At 42.8% G+C, this 19,406-nt stretch overlaps 1 long non-coding RNA gene across 1 annotated transcript in view; it reads right to left on the bottom strand.

Moving 5' to 3' along the window:
• Positions 1-3,292: 3,292 nt before the first annotated feature.
• LOC148225274 (uncharacterized) overlaps positions 3,293-19,406 on the bottom strand; it is a 245,037-nt gene continuing 228,923 nt past the window's right edge. The window contains exon 6 of the long non-coding RNA XR_015805100.1: positions 3,293-5,354. This is a non-coding gene — a long non-coding RNA (uncharacterized LOC148225274). The remainder of the gene's footprint in view (positions 5,355-19,406) is intronic.

Genomic DNA, 19,406 nt, shown 5'->3' with positions numbered 1-19,406 from the left:
CTTCCACCCTATCAGGCAGGTGAAGAGGGCATCTCTGTAAATATGTCAGGACAGAGGGATAAGCTGGGGCAGCCAGAGACAATTCTGTCATGCAGATCAGTACAGTTATATAAAAAGCTGGCTCTAATAGAAAATAAAGCAAAAGAGAGGTTGGTGAAAGAAACAGAAGCCTTAGAGCTGAAGGAGAAGTGAGTGTGTGTGGGAACACCTTGAAAAGCTTCTCCAAATTATCATTAGGAGGAAACAGCCCCATCAGAGGGGAAGAGACAGAGATAGTGGGAGGTATGGAAAGCCAAGGGCAGATAAATGGTAACTGAGGAAGGTTTTCAGAAAGCACAGCTCAGAGTACTCTGCTGACACCAAGTGTGTGTGACCCCTGCTGCTGGAAGCACAGCTCGAGAAGCATCTACTAAAGAAGCCAGGGGCCAGTGGAGGAAAGATGCTCTTGAGGAGGTGTTTCCTGCTGGAAGTCCTGATTTGAGATGGACTGGAGATGCAGCTGGCTGAGGGCTTTTCCAGCAGATCCCTCTCTGCCACCTGGATGTACAACATTCATTGGTGGGAAAGCAAGAAGTGATATGAGGCAGGCGTTATAAAAAGGGCATAAAGAGAATTTAGAAATGGGAACATCCCCCCAGCTCCTTGGAAAGGTAACACTCTCCTGTTTTGTGAGACTTGTGAGGTCTATCTATGTGATCTTGCGTGTTGGGGATGCTGTTGGTTTTGTAAAGCTGCTGGACTGCGATGGGCAGCAAGTTATATCCCGAGGGACTGGTGTCCCGGGTAAAAGGCATTAATATTCCCGGGCAAAGTGAGTTCCCAGCTCCCAGAAGCTGCCCCTGCCCGCAGGTGAGTGGAAGCTGGGGACGCGTAGGTTGGCAGAAGCCCATCGGGTTGCCAAGTGCAGTTTCTTGCTGCCATCTAGTGACGTTCATGGGTACCTAAAAATGTCCAAAAATGCTTGTGCTAGTGCCGGGCTGCGAGCGGAGCCGCTGAACTGGAGAAGACAAGAGGCAGGGAAACAATCCTGAAACATCGTGGGGTCTGGATTCTGCATCTCCTGCAAAACAACGGTGGGAAACTCCAGCATTCCAAGACAGGTTTTGGTGGGTTATTAATAACTAAACCTATTTTTTTTATTGAATAAGGTTTTTTTCCAAATTTGAGACAAAATTAAAGCTGTTTTTTTTTTTTTTTTTTTCCTCCATATCATTGTGGCTCCGCATTGGAGCAGGCTGGCTTTGCTTTGCTGTGCTCATTCCTTGTAACAGCGCCCTGGTGATGCCTCTGACAGGGCAAGGATAAACCCCAAGATAAACCTTGCTCATGAATATCAATAAAAAAGGCAAAAATGTATTTATTTTTATTTGTTTTTGTACTTCCAGATGCTTCACTCCCCTAACTATGATGGACCACAACTCATAATATTTTTCCCATGGAGAAGTGTAAGGCAGACCTAGAAAAGCACACAAATAAGCCATTAATGGATTGTTTAAATGGTTTATTGGGATCACATAAATCTTGACCCTCCCAGCTCTAAAAAATGAATAGGATTGCAATTAGTCTTAACTTCTAACTGGATTTTCTTGAGCTTACAGGTGAAAATATATGCATTTTCTACAGAAATTAAAGAAACTTCTATAAATTCTGGTTAGGCTGAGATTTCACTATGAAACTGGAGTCCTTTTATTGCTTCAAAATAAAAATGTGACAAAAATAATATTTTTACCTCGGAAACATTTTTAGAAAGCTACCTGGAGCTTCTTTGTGGGTGCTGCCACTGTGGCCTGTTCATCCCAGTATAATATGTTATGGGTACTCAAACCTTTCTCCTGTGTCTCTAAAAACCCTTGACAAGAACCACATTTGCATCCTCTTATTACCTAGCAGGCTTCTTCCCTCTACCTCCAAACAGCATCTTGCAAGATCTGTGATCTATTACATATATTACACAACTTTTCCTAATACCTCCTTTTTCTGTGCCTTCCTCCTAGCCTGAAGCTTTGCAGAAGATCCACTAAGAGGTCTTCAGCTGCTGGAAGCAGGATGCCTAGAAATACTGCAGGTGTCTCATTACCGTTCCTTCAGTCCTTTTTGTTCCCTGGCATCTCAGGGAGTCCTGGTGCCAACGGTGATAAATCATTGCTGCTGCTAGTGTCTTTGGGGGCAGCTGTAGAAATTACTTGGAGTGACCCTTGCTTTCAGCCATCAGAAAAAACCTTGCTGTCATCCCAGAAGAGCTTAATCCTTGATAAGATGCAAACTGCTGGCACCAAGGGCAGTGCATGGAGCCAAACAGGAGCATAACACTCAAACTACTGCTCTCCAACCTGTGTATTTTTAAAACAAGGTTAATGATCCCTTGTTAGAAGGGGAACAAATGTGTAATGGCCTTAACAATGTGGTGACTGTTTATCCATCTATAATGTTTTAAAGACTGTTACAAGGGAATTAGAGATGACTGTCCCCTTCATTGGAGTCTGGAGGTTTGTTTGGACACAGGAAGGTGATGTGTGTGTGTGTGTGACTCCAGAAGAGCTGACAGTGCAGTCAGGTGGGGAGGTGAGAGGTGAGTTGGGGCTGCTGGTGACAGCCTCATGAGGGGATGGTGGTGAAGTACTTCTCTGCTCTGAAGGTGAACCTATCTTTGCCATGATAGGTTTGTTATACCTTTTGATCACTGGGGAGGTACAAAATTGGACAGAGGTAAAGTCAAAAGACTCCTGGAGGAGTGAAGTTGAGACTAAGGTGGTGAAAGGTACATGAAAAGCAGAGCAGTGACTTTCACAAGGTGAGACATGTGCCATTTCCACACCTGCTATGTGCAGACAGGACAAACTTTCCCTTCCTGGGCATGTTCCATGGCACTGCATAACCAATAAGGTCCATCTGGTTTTGATGAGCCCCTGTTTTGCCCCAGCTTATCCTCAGTAAGAAGCAGGAGGGATGTACCTGTAAGCTTTTGGGCTTGTGGCTGAGGAGGCTGCAGCGTGGGGATGACAGAACTGCTGCTGGGCACAGCCAGCTCCTGATGGCCACTGCATCCCTCCTTTGCTGCTCCCTTCAGGAGGCCAGCTTGGTGAAACATCTGGCCACCCCTCATCTGGGCTTTAATTCTGAACTAGGGTAGAACTTTGGGTGCTACAGCATAGATGTATCCTCTGCAGCAGTGGAGATGTCATTGGTCACACTTGATGACCAAGAGTCACTATTCAGGAAGGATTTTGCACTTTGTCTTTTCCCACTGAGACCCTCTGGAAGAATTTAGCCCACAAATACCAAATCTTGGGCATGTGGTACCAAAAAGATTTAATAATGGCAAGCTATGAATGGAAAAGATTCTCATGGAACATTATCCAACACACATGGTACATGTCCAGACTAGAAGCCAGACCAAGTTTGTAACTTGGAGTGTTGCTCTTGGAATAGTTTTCCTGGGCTGTATGGTGAAATCTCCATCATTTTAAGTTGCCAAATCAAGATGCAATGTCTTTCCCAAAGTAATGGTGTAACAAAGCTATGAGTAATTTGGCTCAGGGCATAGTAAGAGCAGCAGTATATAACCCAAACTTATTAGATGGTAGTTCATAAGGCTCTTGTGTTGGTGATATCAAATTCTAATGTTTTCAATATCTTCCTTGCAAAGGATTCAGGTGCCTTACATTTCCAGAGATGTTCTGTGTTACTTTTTAACCTTTTGCTAGAATAGGGATAGGGGAGCAGAATCTAGCAGTGGTCACAATTGAGTTCTTGCCCTCTATCCTCTCTTTGCCCCAGTATATCTGAGGATGCAGAAATGACCAGCTGGTTTCAATGAACCAAATCAGAAGCTGACTCCAATGAAGTAACATTTGAGGCAGAGGAAAAAGAGAATTATTATATTATATACAAAGTCCCATTCACAGCCTTTCCTCATGCTAGGAACCATGCACATGGGAAACATTCAGATCAACTTCACAGCCAGCTGCATCAGAGGGCTGAAATTGGGACCTCAAAACTCCTTGTAGGACTAATGCAAAACATTTGAGAAAGTGCTTTGCTTTACTTGCATGGCAGGCAGAAAACTGTGCGTGTCTTTTGGAGTTTGGATAAACACGTGTAAGCACACGGGGTAAACTATAATCCTCTGCTATTGTTTAAATTAAATAGATGGATTTAAAAAAAAAAAAAAATTGGCCTGGCTTTGTCTTGAAAGGATGCCAGAGGATATTAGTTGGACAAGAAACCTAAATGAGATTGCTGAAGTTCATGTATCAAGCCTAATGCCCCCAGGCTGAGTGTTGGATGCTAAGGCAGGAAAAATCACAGGCTTAAAGTTTCAGCCATCATCTCTTATCAGTCATTTGGACTGGAACTCCTCAAGCAGAGAGTTTGATTTAAAAGTATGTAATTTTTTGTTATGCTCAGCCACAGGGGTTTAAGTGAGGGCAGCCTTCCCCAGAGGAGGAGATATGCAAGGGCCTCTAGTGGTGGATACATGCAGAAATAAAACAGATGTGATCACCTTGGTTTTTAACATTGCAATATATTGGTTCCCAGCTCGAGCATTCCTGGGGTGAGAAGAGCAGCTAGAGTATCACTGCATCCACACAGATTCCCTTTTCTGTTTGATTTCGTGGCAAGAGACTGTCTTTCATCTTTTCACTGGGTCATGATGCCTTGCAGATGTTGTAAAAAAATCAGTGCTTCTATCTGGACAATAATGTTTAATGAAAACCTCTTCACTGATATTTTCTGCATCTGAAGGCATGCTTGCTTTCATACAAATGAGAATGATTTTGGCCTTTGCTTCCAATGCCCTTGAGGTGGAAAGTAATAGTGGTTTGCCATCACATTTGCCTAGTAGTTTTTGTGGTAGGTAAGAGGGACAAATTCCTGACACAGTAATCCTAATCAGTCCTACTCATCTCATCAGTGTTGTCTCAGGTCCCTGTCTGTCCCAAGGGAGCTGCACTTTTGTCTCTGTCAGACAGAGCTGGGTAATTGAAAAAAGAGCTGGCCTTGCACAGGGAATTTTTTTGACAAGCTTAACAATTTTTTGACAAGATTTTAACCTCATGTGGATTAAAAACGTTTCAGAATTTAGTGCTTGTTTAGGTAACCTGTAGAATCAGAGATCATGCATTTCCTGAACCTCCTTCCAGCAGTGTATACCTGCAGAAGCACCTGGCACACTGCTGTAGGTGGCCAGAGTGCCAATCACCATGGTCCTGGCTCTGCAGCAGCTCTGGTGGCAGAGGGGCTCTGTGGTGGTGGCTTGGTGCAGCAGCTGAGTGAGTAGAAATGCCAGGTCTGGGTCCAGAGCAAAAACTCTTCTTTCAGCCTTGGTGCCATTCAGCTGTGCCTTGTGAGACCTGGAAAACACAGAGGTAGCACTGAGTGTTGTGGATTTAATCTGCAACAGGGATTTGGGCCAAATTCACCAGAGGTTTGTTGTATTGGTTTATTTAGGTTTATCTGTGCCCTACTCAGAATGGCTTTCTTAGAGTTTGATTTGATGTCTGCAGGATCTACCCAAGCAGGCACTTGGTTGTTTAAATATCTGTATTCCAAGACTCCCTGTTTTGCTGAGTTAGTAAAAACCCTCTCAAACATATTCATTGACACGTTATTTTACTTTTTCATATTTTAACTAAGTATTGTGTATTATTATTAAATATATAAATATTCACAGTGAATTACATTTACTTATATCAATTTATTAGTAAGATGCTTGTTAAATGCTGCCTTCAAGTACATCTTGGCACACATGGGCACTTTTTTGGTTAAAAAATATTTTGAATATAAGTTCTACTTTTAACTGATTCCCACTTGAGTGAGAGTCTTGAGAAGTTACAGCTGCTCTGTATCTATTGCAGTGGACATTGGTTTCATGGAGGAGACTTCATTCCAGCCAGAGATCAGAACTGTGACAGACTTCCCTTGCTCTCTCTATTCTCACCCAGCACCCTTGGCTGCCGTGATGCTCAATGGACATTTAGTCTGTGTTCAGCATAGCTGAACTTGACTGTAGTCACCTACTGAGGACAAAAAGAGTCCCACCACAGCCCTCACTGATGCTGATTTCTTCAGCTCAAGATGCCTACAGCAGAAATGGCTGTGTTTAGTCAGACTAATCCCATTCCTGTTGTTTTACCTGATTTTTCCCCTCCCTAATGTGGTAGTGCAGGATATCTGTTTCTTGTCTTCAGTGTATAAAACACTTAATTCTTAAATCCATCCCACTTCTCTCAGTTCTCTCTCCTCTGAATAAATTGGCATTGTTAAAACTAATTTTTCTCATAAAGTAATTTCTTCAAGACCTGATTGTTTCTGTGTCTCCCTAAATATTTTACTATTAGTCCTTATCTTCCTCACAGCGTGATGCACAGAACTGGAGACCATATTCCAGCTGAGGCCTTACTCGTTATCCTGAGCAGAAGAAACAAATTGCTGTGTACAGGAGCAGCAAATTTTCATTCCATTTCCTCTGCAGCTTTCTAACATCAGTCTTTTCCAACCAGTTTCTGTTTTCCAGAATACTATCTGTGCTCTGTCATGTGTTCATTCCTCAAAACTCTGAAGCTTCAGTGTATCTGGCTTTTGTGTGCATTAAATCACTGTCCATGCCTCTGTTCTGCCTGCTCCTTGGTGTGCAGGCTAACACACACTCTAGGAAAATGCTCAAGTGTGTAAAGCCTGTATATGCTGGAGGAACAGGCTGAAGTAGCTGCTGCTTCCCTCCCAGCCAGGTCACACCCGGGCTTTCTGTCACCTCATCCCTTACAAAATCTTCTTGGTCTGAAGTCTGGAGCAGCCTGGCACCATGTCCATCTTAGAACTATTTGTCTGTCTGCACTATTATAACCACTAGTAGAGATTCTTTAACAGGAGAAGGCAGCTACTAAGAGGGCATTTTCTGGGTTTTTTGAGATCTTTTGAGTGGTTTCTTTTTTTAATTTATTTTTTGGGTTTTTTAAAAAGTTTTTCCCCTTTTCATTTTATTTCTATGTAACCTCAATCAGCGATTCCTCAGGAATAATATATTTCCCTATCTTTTCAAAGGCTTCAAAGTTAGACTTTTGTTTGGTGTGGGTTAGAAAAATTTTCGTAGGACACTCACGGAATTTTTCATTGACTGATATAATTAATTTATCTGCAGAATATGTGTTTCCTGATGTTTTTAAACTGAATACTGGTAGAGTTAAGAACTCTTAAAGGAATCCAGGTTTATTTGGTTTTACTGTAACCTGGTATGTTTCTTCCACTGGATGGATGGTAGTTGAAACATCTTGGTGAGACACCTTGGTTCTTAAAAACCAAAGCATCATTTTCAACTTCCTGTTGATCCAAGCTGAGACTTTATAATATTGAAAATATCAGAGCAGTGTCTATTTTAAAATTTGACTCTGTAATGGATGAATGGATGGAGATAAACCAGAGTTAGAAAGAAATTTGAGTGAAAGCAACCGTGAAACAACAGAATCACTGTTCTGGGGAAAGAAAGGAGTGAAAGGAGCAGAAAAAGAGTAGTGAACTTCAAAAAGCAGACATCAACAAGCCTGGGAATCAGGTAAATGTGTGTCTTCTGGGAAGATAATCCTAAAGGTAAATGAACTGTCAGTTACTGAAACTGCTGTTAACAAAAGCAGAATGGTAAGATATCCTGATGTGAAAGAAATAGGAAACTGAGCAGGAGAGCAGCATCCAACCTTGGCACAAGGAGCCAAGATCTAGAAATCAAAGGGACTTATGTGATAGGTAGAAATGGGGACTTGTAACTGACAGTGACTGCAACAGAGCAGCACAAAACTGCTGGGGTGTAAGTGGAAAAAAATCACATGTGAAGCCAGTTAGGAAAAAAAAAATCTAAACTGCTGCCTTTCTATAAAGAGGCAGAGGAAAATACACGTATTTAATTTAATGAAAAGAAGTACAAAAAGCAGATGAGACATAAGAGCTGGGAAATCCAACATTTCCTTTATTTTATTTGCATGACCCCTTTAGTGGCAGGCAGAGTGGTGTGGCATGGCTGCACAGCGAGGTTCGGAAAGCAGAGGCTGCACATAGGATGTAAAAATTAGAAAACTCTTATGTACAAAATGACTCCTGCCACGTTTATGGTCTGTTTTATGGCTCTTATCACTAGGCATTTTCAAGGAGTGAGAGCACATTTCCTCTATCTCCTGCAGGAAGGAGCTCATTATTCCTTATTAATTAGGTCTTCAGTCACTAATCTGTTATGTACCTTTCCAGCAACTGTTTACAGATAAGTGTTGTAGGATCTAATTGATGGAGGATAATTAGCTCCTCCCTAATTAGAGTGAAGTGTGCTTCTTTTCACTCTGTGGATGATCGCTTATGAATGAAAGGCCACAAATGGAAAGCTCAAGATGTGCAATGTGTCAGGAACTAATTTGCTTAAACTATTTCTGAAAGCTTATTCAATTAATACCCAAATAGAAGGCTTATACATGAGTGTGTGCAACTGACTTCAGTTGTAGGCAGGCATGTGGTTGCCACAGAGTTGAGCATTAATGTCACGCTCAGTTACCGTACGCTGTGCAGGCACCAGGAGCAGCAGGTCTGCAAGCATCAGCACAGAGGATGCAGCATGTGGAAATAAGGACAAACCTTCTGGAAGCTTTATCTGCAGCTTCATCATCACACATCATTTTCTCAACTCAGAAAAAGAATGAGCTGCAGCCTAGTGGTTGATTTTTTTTAATTTTTTTTTTTAATGGCTAGCCTGTGAAACGTGCAGAGGTGTCTTATTGCCAGTGAACAGATATTCAGTGTCCTTTGGAAACCAGATGCTTATATCCCATTTGGCACCAAAACGGCTAGCTATATTCCAAAAAGCTTCTCTAAAAAGACTCTAGATTATTCTTTCTGTTACACAGCTATGGGTTATTGTCATAATTGGTCTCTGTTACAACACTTTTACTTCTTCCCAAAATGTGACTGCTTTTGCCTGTGACTGCCTATGATCTCCTGGCTGCAGAAAGAAAACTGGAGATTGGCTGATGATCACTGTGAAGTACAAGTGCTGAGGCTTGGCGTATGTACTGATGTATCAGAAAACCTGTATGAGAAGATGTGTAATTTATATTATAAAATGTAGATAATTTAAAATTATATAATCATCAATTTGTAATTTATACGTTTCACAGCACAGCCAGAATGCAGACATACGTTTATAGAGAGATATGCTTCTTTCTGGATTAAATCAATGTTTGGTGTTTGACATAAGCCACTGCTTGAGAGCCCACTTAAGTTAATAGAAAGTCTCTCCTTGAGTCTCCATGTACTTTAGCTGAGATGATACAGCTAGAAATACCAAGGGAGACCAAGCAGGCCTCCTTTCCCAGTTATGAAAAAGTCTTGAAATGTGTCCCTTAGGGATCTGAAACCCGGAAAACAACAAGACAAATCCCATAAACTTTTTCTCCCCAAGAGGTTTAAATCAGTTTAATGATTTGGGAAGTTATGTTCTGCTGCATTGCTGCCAATCTAACATATTGAGTGCGACAGAAGCTGGGGAGTCAGAGGGGACACGGATGAGGTTAGGATTACCTGCAAATTTCTCATGTTCCCTGAGACTGGAGAATTGCTTCAGTTCCCTGGAAGCCTAATACTGTTAATCAGCGAAGAAAGATTTCACTGTTTCATTACTTGCTGCAGCTGAAACTCAAGGAAATTACTTGGGTCTCATTATCAGATAAAGCTAAGATTCCAGTATAAAAGAAAATTCTTTTTCACACTCAGGTCGAGAGTAATTTATTTTTTGTAGCTCAGATTATAAAAATAGAGAGCCAGCAGAGGAGAATATGATAGAACCACACAAAAATCTGGATACCGCAGATCTGCTTTGATACAATAACAGTTTCCAGCCTTTCTTTTATCTTCATAACCATTCCTAGGTGTGGTGGGAAGAGATTAGAGTGGCAAAATGAGCAGTGCATCCGTCCACTGTGAGGTGCTTGGCCCACTCTATAATTTTGTGGAGGCTGGAGCTCTAAAAGGGGCTGTTGCCATCATTGGGACCTGGAGATGGCCAGTGCATTTTGTAGATTAAATAATGCTCAGGGGATAAAGGGTGTAACCTTGCAAATCCATGTAGGGAAGCAGGGTCAGACTCTGTGTCTGGTCTGATCCCCAATTTTCTCTTGTGGGGAGTGACCCTACGGGGCTTCCTTGGGGCAGGGTATCTGTCTTTGGCATCATTGGCACCATGCTTGGGCTGGGACCCTGGGCCCCCTCTGCTCTTTCTGCTGCCTGCTGCCACATGGAAAGGGATGCCTGGGAGAGCCTGCTCACTGCCACTGGCATCCAGCCCGTCCTCAGGCACCCTCCTACCTTGCTTGGGGGGAGGCTGATGACAGATGTGTGCTCCCAGCAGAGGTCATGTGGGTCTGTGAATGGCTTTTGAGTGGGATTGGTGGTGTGTCTGTGTTTTACTGCTGCAGAAACCAGGTCTGTGACACTGTAAATCCTAAGAAAACTCCTTGCTGTTAGACCTCTGGGCATTTTCTCCTGGGAAATCTTGCTGTAATGAAAGCCAAGCTGAAGGGCTTGGTTACGTCCTAGGCAATGGCCAGTTTCCAGAGGGGTTTGATGCCAAAGTTCAGATGTTTTTCTTTTCCTTGATAAACACAGCGCTGACTAGCTTAGGCTAGTTACAAGATGTGAACTTACAGAAACAGGATATGCCAGCAGGGATGACAGCATGAATGTCCCCTTCTCTCTCGTGTCATTAGAAAGAGATGCAGCTGCCAGCTCAGGTGCCTGAACCCAGAGCAGGACTCAAACAAAGGAGAAGCCCAGACGAGTTCTTGTTTCCCTTCTAAATAACTTGGTAAGTACTTGGCAAATCCTCTGGGAGTCTCAGTAGTGAAATGTAAAACCTTCCTGTCCCCTTGAGTCTCCAGCCACATCTGAACAAGGATATGTAACTTTCTGAAGGGAGCTGACAGGCTAATTGGGAGGTGCCACGACCTTCACCCTGCTGCTCTTTGCCAATGTTCATCTTTTCCCCCAGCCCCCAGCTGGGAGTGTGGAGAGCCTTGCTTTACAGCCCAGAGGAAGTCTGGAGTGTCAGTGTTGATTAGAAGGGGCAGAGCAGTCTTCCTTGGCAGAAGTCTTGAGGGCTGGTGTAGCTCCAAGCCCAAAATCACCCAATCTTTAAGTTAAAGAAAACTTTTTGGACGTGCATTTTATTTACTAGAGGACTTTTTTGCTTTCTCTTGTTCAGTGATCAAAATTGGTGTGCTTTATCTGCATCAGCTAAATATGACATAATGACCAACGCTAAAAGTTAAAGTTATTCCAAGGAGGAGAAAAGGCTGATAGAGAGCTCAGTTGCCTCTGAAGTCAGGTGGTACCTCCCATGTACAAGGCTGTGTTACCCTGAACTCATTAGAGGTCAAAGACTAGAAGGCTGCCTCTTTATTCAAAACCCCCATTTCCCATCACTTGCCCCCTAGCTCAAAACCCCCCTTCTCCACCTCTCCTATGGGCTGTGCACTGTGGCACACTGATGAGGGGCTTTTCACCTTCTCCACCTGAATCAGCTGCTCTCCATCTCCCTCTGTCATCCTGGCTCTCTGAAACCAAGCTCAGCCCTGTCATTTTTAACGGAGATACCTTTGATTTCTAAGGCCCCTTATTTGCCTTGTTTTAGGAGAGTAAGATGCTCAGCTTTCCATTTCAGTAATCTATCTGTAGGGAGCTAGAATTAGCACTTTGCACAACACTGGAAGGATAGTATCAGCTGTGATAGTGATATGAGTCAAATAACTCTTAGTTGTTATCTTCGTTGTTGGTTGGTAGCCAAGGTGAACAGCTCTGGCTATAGAAATTGTGTGTGCACATTTGGATACATGGTTCATTTTCAGCCTTCTCTTTTTTGTGTGGGAAGGAGGTTTGAAATGCCAGCACACAGCTATGACCCTCAGAGAACATAACTCTTGCAGTCTGGCTTTTCAGGTGCAACGTCACTGGCCTCTCCTGAGCTGAGCTCCCCCTTCTTTCTAACAGGGAGTAAAACAAGAGTTAAAGAAACTGCAGTAAATTTCAATATCCATGACTTTTCTCCAGAACTGTTGTGAGGACGGGGACTGCATCCTTTGCAGTGCTTCACAGAGCTTCCCACTCTCCTGAGCCTGAGGACTACTCACAGCAGGCAGGGAAGCAGGATGAGCAGGCAGGGAAACCAGAATGAGCCAATGCTCAGGACACCTATGAATGCTCCAGGAGACTTGCACCTTCACCTTTGAGTCATTATTGCCCCTTAAATGTGATCTAGTGCACAAGTGAGCAGCAACCCAAAGAAATGAACCACAAAAGCAGCTTTGGAGAGAGCAGGATACCCCTTTCTTTAGCACTGGCATATAATCTATTCCTCTCTGAGGTTTTCCTTTATGTATTTCTTTTCTGTACCTGAGGTGCAAATGAAAGGCAAACAATATGGGTCAGGTGTGATGGTCTTGGGTAATGAACAGCTGGGAATAATTACCTGCTACCAGGAGGAAGGATGATGGATGGAGGTGAGGAGCAGCTGTGTGGCATCTTCAGCTGGCTGCTGTGACAGGAGGGGAATTAGAAATGCCCAGAGAAAATGCTTGGAGGGGCTGAGGGGCTGAGGCAAAACATTAGTGCTAGAAACAGGCTATGGCACCCTGCTGGGGAAATACTTTCAGGGACATTTCTTATTGTGAGACCCTTGTGCTTCCTTCTGGAAAATTTAATATTAGCCTTGGCTTCCATCAAGACATATATTTCCCTAATGGGCTGTGGGAAGCCTCTGCTCCACTCTTTTTAGCCTGGAACTGTGAGCTGAGGTGTTTCACTGCCTTTCCATGTGATATGCAGCAGGAGCAGAGAATGTTGAGGAGAAAGGGGCTGAAGTTAGCCTAAGTGTTCACATGGGAACAAATGTCATTCTAAAGCTCTGGGATGCTGTGCCTGAGGAGGGAGGAATGAGTGGAGCCAGAGAGCCCCTGCTTTCTGGGATAGCAGAGCCAAACTCACATGTCATGGGCTGTGCTATATGGCTGGGACAGTTCCTGTAGACACCAGCTTCTCCTCATGGCTATTTCCTACAGCTGGGGTTGGGAGATTGCTGTCACCAAAATGCATGAGAATCGCCTACATAGCCAGGAGGCCAGTGAAGAGCCCAGGAAACTGTTCCCCTTAAATAGTTAAACGGCTGCCTCTCGACAAGCACAATGTCACATTGAATTTGAAACAGGGAACTTTTTATATTTTCCCCCCTGATTGTGCTGGCACCTGGCAGATGCCTGTTTACCACAGGCATCCATACACACAGCAATCAAAGGAAATCAGAGGCACGGATTAGCAACAGCTGCAAGTCATTAGTGGCAGCCATGGGAAAGCACAGCTCTGCACCCCGCTTCGAAATAACCAACGTGAGTATTCCAGAGCACAGGGGTTACCGCGGGGCACTCTGCGGGCACCGGGGACAGCAAACAATTGCCTCGCTTGTCTCTGGAGATGGCTTCTTCCCTCTCCCCAAGGCAGCAGTGTGTTATCGATGAATCAATCACACTTTATTGGCCCACTGAACATTAACTCTTTGGGAGGCTGACTTTCACCGACTGGGAGTTGTCAGGACTGGAGGATGGGGTCTCCACCTGTATAACATTTCTAGTTATTCTTTATTTTCCTTGGGCTGACTGCTGGCAACTTTGGCAGTGTCTCAACGCAAGTGAGGACTTGGGATCTCCTAGAGTTAATGCTTATTTTACAGGAAGTTTTATTAGAGCAAATGTAAAGCAAAAGCTGACCAAAAGCCTTATATGTGTATCTGATTTCTTTATTCAATTCATTTTGAACCAGAATAGAGTCCAAATTTTATTTAAAAACTTAATGTTGATTGAAATTTCCATTGCAGATTTAGGCAGCTTGGGTTTCTATTTTGATCAGTCCCCGGAAAAGCTGATTTTATTTCAAAGCATCTCTGACTCTTGGAGGAGCAGGAAGCTGGTGCCCTATTAATAGAGAGCAGAATCCAGCATCACTGAGGCACGGCTGATCCCCCAGCAGTCCTGACTTGTTTGGCTGTATCTGCCCTCCTTTCTCTCTGGCTCAGCACGGCTTTCACCATCACAGGTGCAGTACCCAAGCTGTGTGTGTGGTCTTTGTGGTCCACAAGAAGGTCCTGCCTGGCTTGCCCCTCCCAGATGGGAACCCCATCCCTGCCTTTGACTTGACCATTGCCATGAGGAGATGGAAGCATTGCAAAGGAATTGACAGCAACACGATGTATAAATGCTGATATCCAGTACTTCAAAATACCCCTTGAGCTTCTGCTTTTGCTCAAGGAGGGGAGTAGGAGGAAAAGGAATGGAAGCAAGGAAACTAGTCATGGGGACTAGAGAATTGGAAAGCTAGGGGGGGGGACAGAAAAAGACCTTTCCAGAAAGGCCATGGTCAGCCTGACCCTTGTAGCCCCTGGCTTCTTTCCAACCCCCAAACCTTCAGTTACTTTCAGCTTCCCATCTGCATCTCCCACCACAGACCTTATTTCTTATCTTCAGTCCCAAACCTCACTGATTACCAAGGTTTGGTCAGGCCCAGCTTTCTCCAAATCCCTTCCTCGTATATTCTCTCTGCTGTTACTGAAAAAGTTGAATTTGGTTTCGCCATGCCTAACACAATTTACGTGGAGGCAAAAATGGGATTTAACCTTGTCTTCCAAGGCCTCTTAAGATGGCTCTGCAAACAGTAAAGAACATGGAAACAGAACATTAAAGGTAACAAAGGGAAGTATAATTTTAAAGTAAAAGAAAAGTGAATAGTCTCAAAACACAAAGCATTACAAATACTCACATCTTCTAGTGTAAAGGTGAAACAAAGGAGAAAAGAGAGTGAAGGTATGTTAGTTCTGACACTCCCTCAGTCCTGCAGCTGTTTCCATTTGAAAACTATTTTAGGATCACAAAAGTCTACAGAGAGTAAGACAGGTATTTGTAAAGGAGCTTCATTGCTACTAGCTGCAGAAAGTAGGGTGACTTTCTGTGTGGTGCCTGGGGGAAGCAGACCAGCTTTGGGAAAAGTCCTCCTTAAGTTCTTGTCTTTAAAGGATTTATTGATTTTCTCTTAAATTTGTGAAATGTTGAAAGAGTGCTTTCCTCCTTCATACTTTTGCTAAAATGGTGAGTAAAGGAAGATGCACGTTTCTGAAGAACTATTTCTACTTTTTCTCAGTAGGAGACACTGTTTTCTGCATGTTTTTCTGTCCTATTTTCAACTTAGGAGTTAGTGTTTTACTTGCTGAGTTACATTTTTTTTGGTACTTTTAAGTAAGATTGTGGTTCCTCCTGTGCTTCAGTTAAATGTAGTCTCACTGGCTGGTGTTCAAAGTACAGTGTGCTGTGTTCACTTGTGATGCTCAGGTGTTCTGTGCTTTTCTTTACCTTTGAAATTCATTCTGCAGTTCCTTCTGTTCCAGCTAGATGTGCTAATCCAGACATTTGCTTGCTAATGTTCTGAGAACGGTGGATGATAACTTGTATCTACACTGTGAAAGGGACTTTGTTGTCAAAACTGGAAAAAAGTCATATTAATATTATGCTTTCAGAGAAATTAACTTCCTATTTTCTTGATACTCCTTTTTTCTTTTCTTTTTTTTTCCCCTATGTATAACGTCAAGTTCATGCTGAAAGGACCATAGTCCATCTCTGAACTCTTAGTAGAATCAGTGCTGAGGTGCAAAGAAAACCTGAGGGAAGGTCAGCAAAATGATGAGTGTTAGAAAATCTGTTTATGAAGTGAAATTAAAGAGGTGCATTTCAGTGAATCAGAAACAGAGGGATAACTTGATCATTCCATATAATTCCAATACAAGTACCTATCTTTGGAAGATGTAGACATCTTTTCCAGAACTATTCTTCTGTGAAAGATCTGCTGTCTACTCCCTGCCAGTTCCCTGAGTTTAATCTTGGTAAGAGAGATGGTGTTGCAGGTATTTGAGCAGTGCAAATAGAAGAGCAGCTCAGCAGAGGAGAGCTTCACGTGCAGCTTTAAAAAAAAAAAAAAAAGATTGCATTTTTTGTTTGATGTATTTTTTTTTTTTAGCAATAAGATTGTGTGTGAACTCAGCAATTACTTTTTGGTACACAGATCGCTTTATTCATCCCTGTCTGTGAGGACATTCAGGAAAAAAGGGTTTCTTTTCATGTGGTAGAGTGCTGTGATTCCTGTTAGGCCACAGCCTGCAGAATAGATGTCAAACATTATTCTTGCTAGGAAGGAGTTTTCCAAACTTGGGGAATTTGTTCTCCTGTTTTTAGCTCTTATTTTTCTCTGAAATATCATGGTTAGCAAAGCTCTGGATAGGGGATGTAAATCCCTATGGATGGGGCTAGTTACATAATGCCCAAAGTCAGAATAATGTGTGGGGTCAAATGCTGACGACCTTAAGGCTTTGTTTGCTTTCCTTTGCCATATAGGACACAATCTGCCTTTTCCAGGTGTCGCAACAATTGAGTTTCCAGACACCACAGAACTGTGGGGTCTAATAGTGTCACCAGCCCTTCCAGCTCTTCCTGATACACAGGCAATGGTGTAGGCTCTTGAATTAATCTTTCAAAAGTTTAAAACCTGGGCTTTGTGGATGATATGCAACACTCTGGCATAGGTAAGTAAAACTGTAGACACTTAAGACAGTGTCCCGTGGGAAATACGAATCCTATGTTAAAGGTTTAATTTCCAAGTGTCAGATTATTCACAAACATGAGGAGGGGAAATTAAGGATAGTTATTATGAAAAAATTCTTTACTGTGAGGGTGGTTAGTTCCTGGAACAGGTTGCCCAGGAAGGTTATGAATGTCCCATCCCTGGCAATGTCCAACGCCAGGTTAGATAATGCCTTGTGCAACCTGGCCTAGGGGGAGGTGTCCCTGTCCATGGCAGGGGAGTCGGGACTAGATGATCCTTCAGGTCCCCTTCCAACCCTTAACGTTCCATGATTCCATGTGTAAGGAACAGAGTCTGGCACTAACTTCCATAATGAGGGGCAGCAAGTACTGCTGGCAGTTTACTTGTACTTGGAAAAACAGAGATCTCCTGTAGGTTATGTGTGTATCATAGCTGCAGAGCCTGCAGAGAGATGGGGCTGTGAAAATTGAAAGATAAAGATTAGTCTCCCTTCTGTAATTAATGACTTCTGTGCCAGATCAAAGTTAGCGTTTTCAGCTTTTTGAGTGTGCACAAGCAAGTAGGTGAAATACATGGGGCTCTGGGGAGCCTTCGAAGGAAACTGGGATTTGTGGGCTTTTTTTTGCTGTTTTTTGTCAGTTCATCCCTAAAGACTAAAAGGAAAAGTTTATTATTGTAATTCTGATTCTTTCTTCACCCCAGCAGCCAGGGAAAAGGATATATGATGTTTTGGCCATTTCATTTCAAAGCTCCCTGAAGTGCCTGATTATAGCCTGTTAGCTGGTTTCAACTGGTTTGCTTGTGTTTCTGGTCTGTTGCACACAGGTCACTGACTTGTATGTCAAAAAGTTCTTGACAGGGAGCAGTGGTCCTCACTCACCCATCCCACTCTAGTCCAGCATGGGTAGTCACAGTTGTGCTTGGTCAGTCTCCTCGCTCCAGGGACTGCAGAGGAATCTTGTGTTTCTTAGCTGAGCTGCTGTGAATAATGTCCAAGTTGGATGGCTGGAATTGCTCTAAGAGGATGCTATGAATACCTGTCTTTATGTAGCACTGGCATCTCTGTTCAGGAGGGCCTTGAATGGAACATCTATACTGACTTAACTGCTTTTCACATCTGTTGGAGGCTGTATGTGTGTACCCTTTCAGGTCAAGAAAAATGATTTTGTAGAAACCTTGCTGTTAAAATTACTTGCTGCTCAGGATTAAAAACCAGAATGATTCCATTTTCCACTCCTGACAAGGATCTCTAAGTCTCCACGAGCACAAATACTCAGGAAGACTATCCCATTCTTTCCAGGGAGCCGTAGTGCTTTTGACAAATCGCAGTTTTTTTTCCTTTAAATAAAGCCCTAGGGTGCTTTGCAAGATGCTCTCGGTTCTGATTCACCATCTGAGTGTGTTTGTACGTGCAGAGGGAATGAGGCTGCGTTGCACGTAGCCCTAGAGGCCTCATTAAATTGTGATGTGTGGTGTCACATTTCAAACTCACAGTTCTTACTGTCCCTAGCTTAAAACTTGATGCAAATGATGAGTAACAATAGTCCAGAAGCTGTCTTGACAAAAAAAAAAAAAAAAGGCAAAACAATGTATAAAATATCTGAAATATCCTCTTGTTTTATGCCCTTGGGTTTTCAATTGCTCAACTCCCAAACCATTGCACTTGAGTTGTCAGAGGTGTGATGTGCCCTTTACTCCCCTCCCAAACACAAAGCATTAGAACCAAATAAGCACTTTGGAAAATGCTCTTCATGACTAATGTACGACTGGCTGGGATATGTTTGGTCATGTCTTTACACTCTCATTTGTGTTTCCTCAGGAAATCTATCAGTGCTGTTTTGATGAAGGTCAGCATCTGTTTGTACTCATTTAACTAAAAGAAATGTATCGAGAAGGTCAGCAGCTCTCTTAGACCTGAGAGAATAATTAGCAATAAATTATTCTACTACACAATTGTACTTTTTTCCCTATTTGTTAATTATCTTCAGCCGACTTACAAAATGTGTCAGCACTAAAAGAATTATTCACAAATAACTACTTGACAAATAGTTTGAAAGGGTGCTGACAGGTGCTATGGAGGTGGCATGTTCCCTGCCTGGAGGAAGGCCAACAGGGTCACACTGTGGTGGAGAATGGGCAGACACATGGTATTGGGCTAACCTTGTTGTGTAGAAGAGGTTCCTCTTGGCCACACACACTTTCTGTTCCTTTCAGGTCCAAGGTGCACTCTTGATACCCTCACAAATTCCCAGGTTTTAGAGAATGCAAGCTACCATTTTTTTTCTCAGAAGAAAAAGCTTTAGTTGGGGTGTGTTAATATCAAGTTCTCAAGAAAACCAAACTGAAACAAATCATCCCCGGGACAGGAAGAAGTTGGTGTTATTTCAGAGAGGTCACAGTACTATGAAATGGCTTCAAATGGTGACTCAGCCAAGTTGAGACTTCCTTTTTTTTTTTTTTTTTTTTGTTTGTTAGTTTTGTGTGTGACAGCCCCTTTGGTGCTGAGCCTAAATATATGCATAAAAAATGGAAGAGCAATGTGCCGATGGTGTTTTGGTGGATGTCTGTCCTGTAGAAGTCTGAGTAGATATGTTGGATTTGCACCACAAAGCGTTAAATTATCTCCTTCACGTGTCAGCAATTATTCTCATGAATGAGAACTATTGGAAGAATCTGTCTACATCAAATTCAGGTCCAACTCTGTTCTTGTGTGAAACACTAATATAAACCAGGAATATTAATCG

This window comes from Sturnus vulgaris, chromosome 1 (genome assembly GCF_052056855.1).
Source record: "Sturnus vulgaris isolate bStuVul1 chromosome 1, bStuVul1.hap1, whole genome shotgun sequence".
In the NCBI taxonomy this organism is placed as follows: domain Eukaryota; kingdom Metazoa; phylum Chordata; class Aves; order Passeriformes; family Sturnidae; genus Sturnus; species Sturnus vulgaris.
This window is presented reverse-complemented; position numbering and strand designations above follow the sequence as displayed.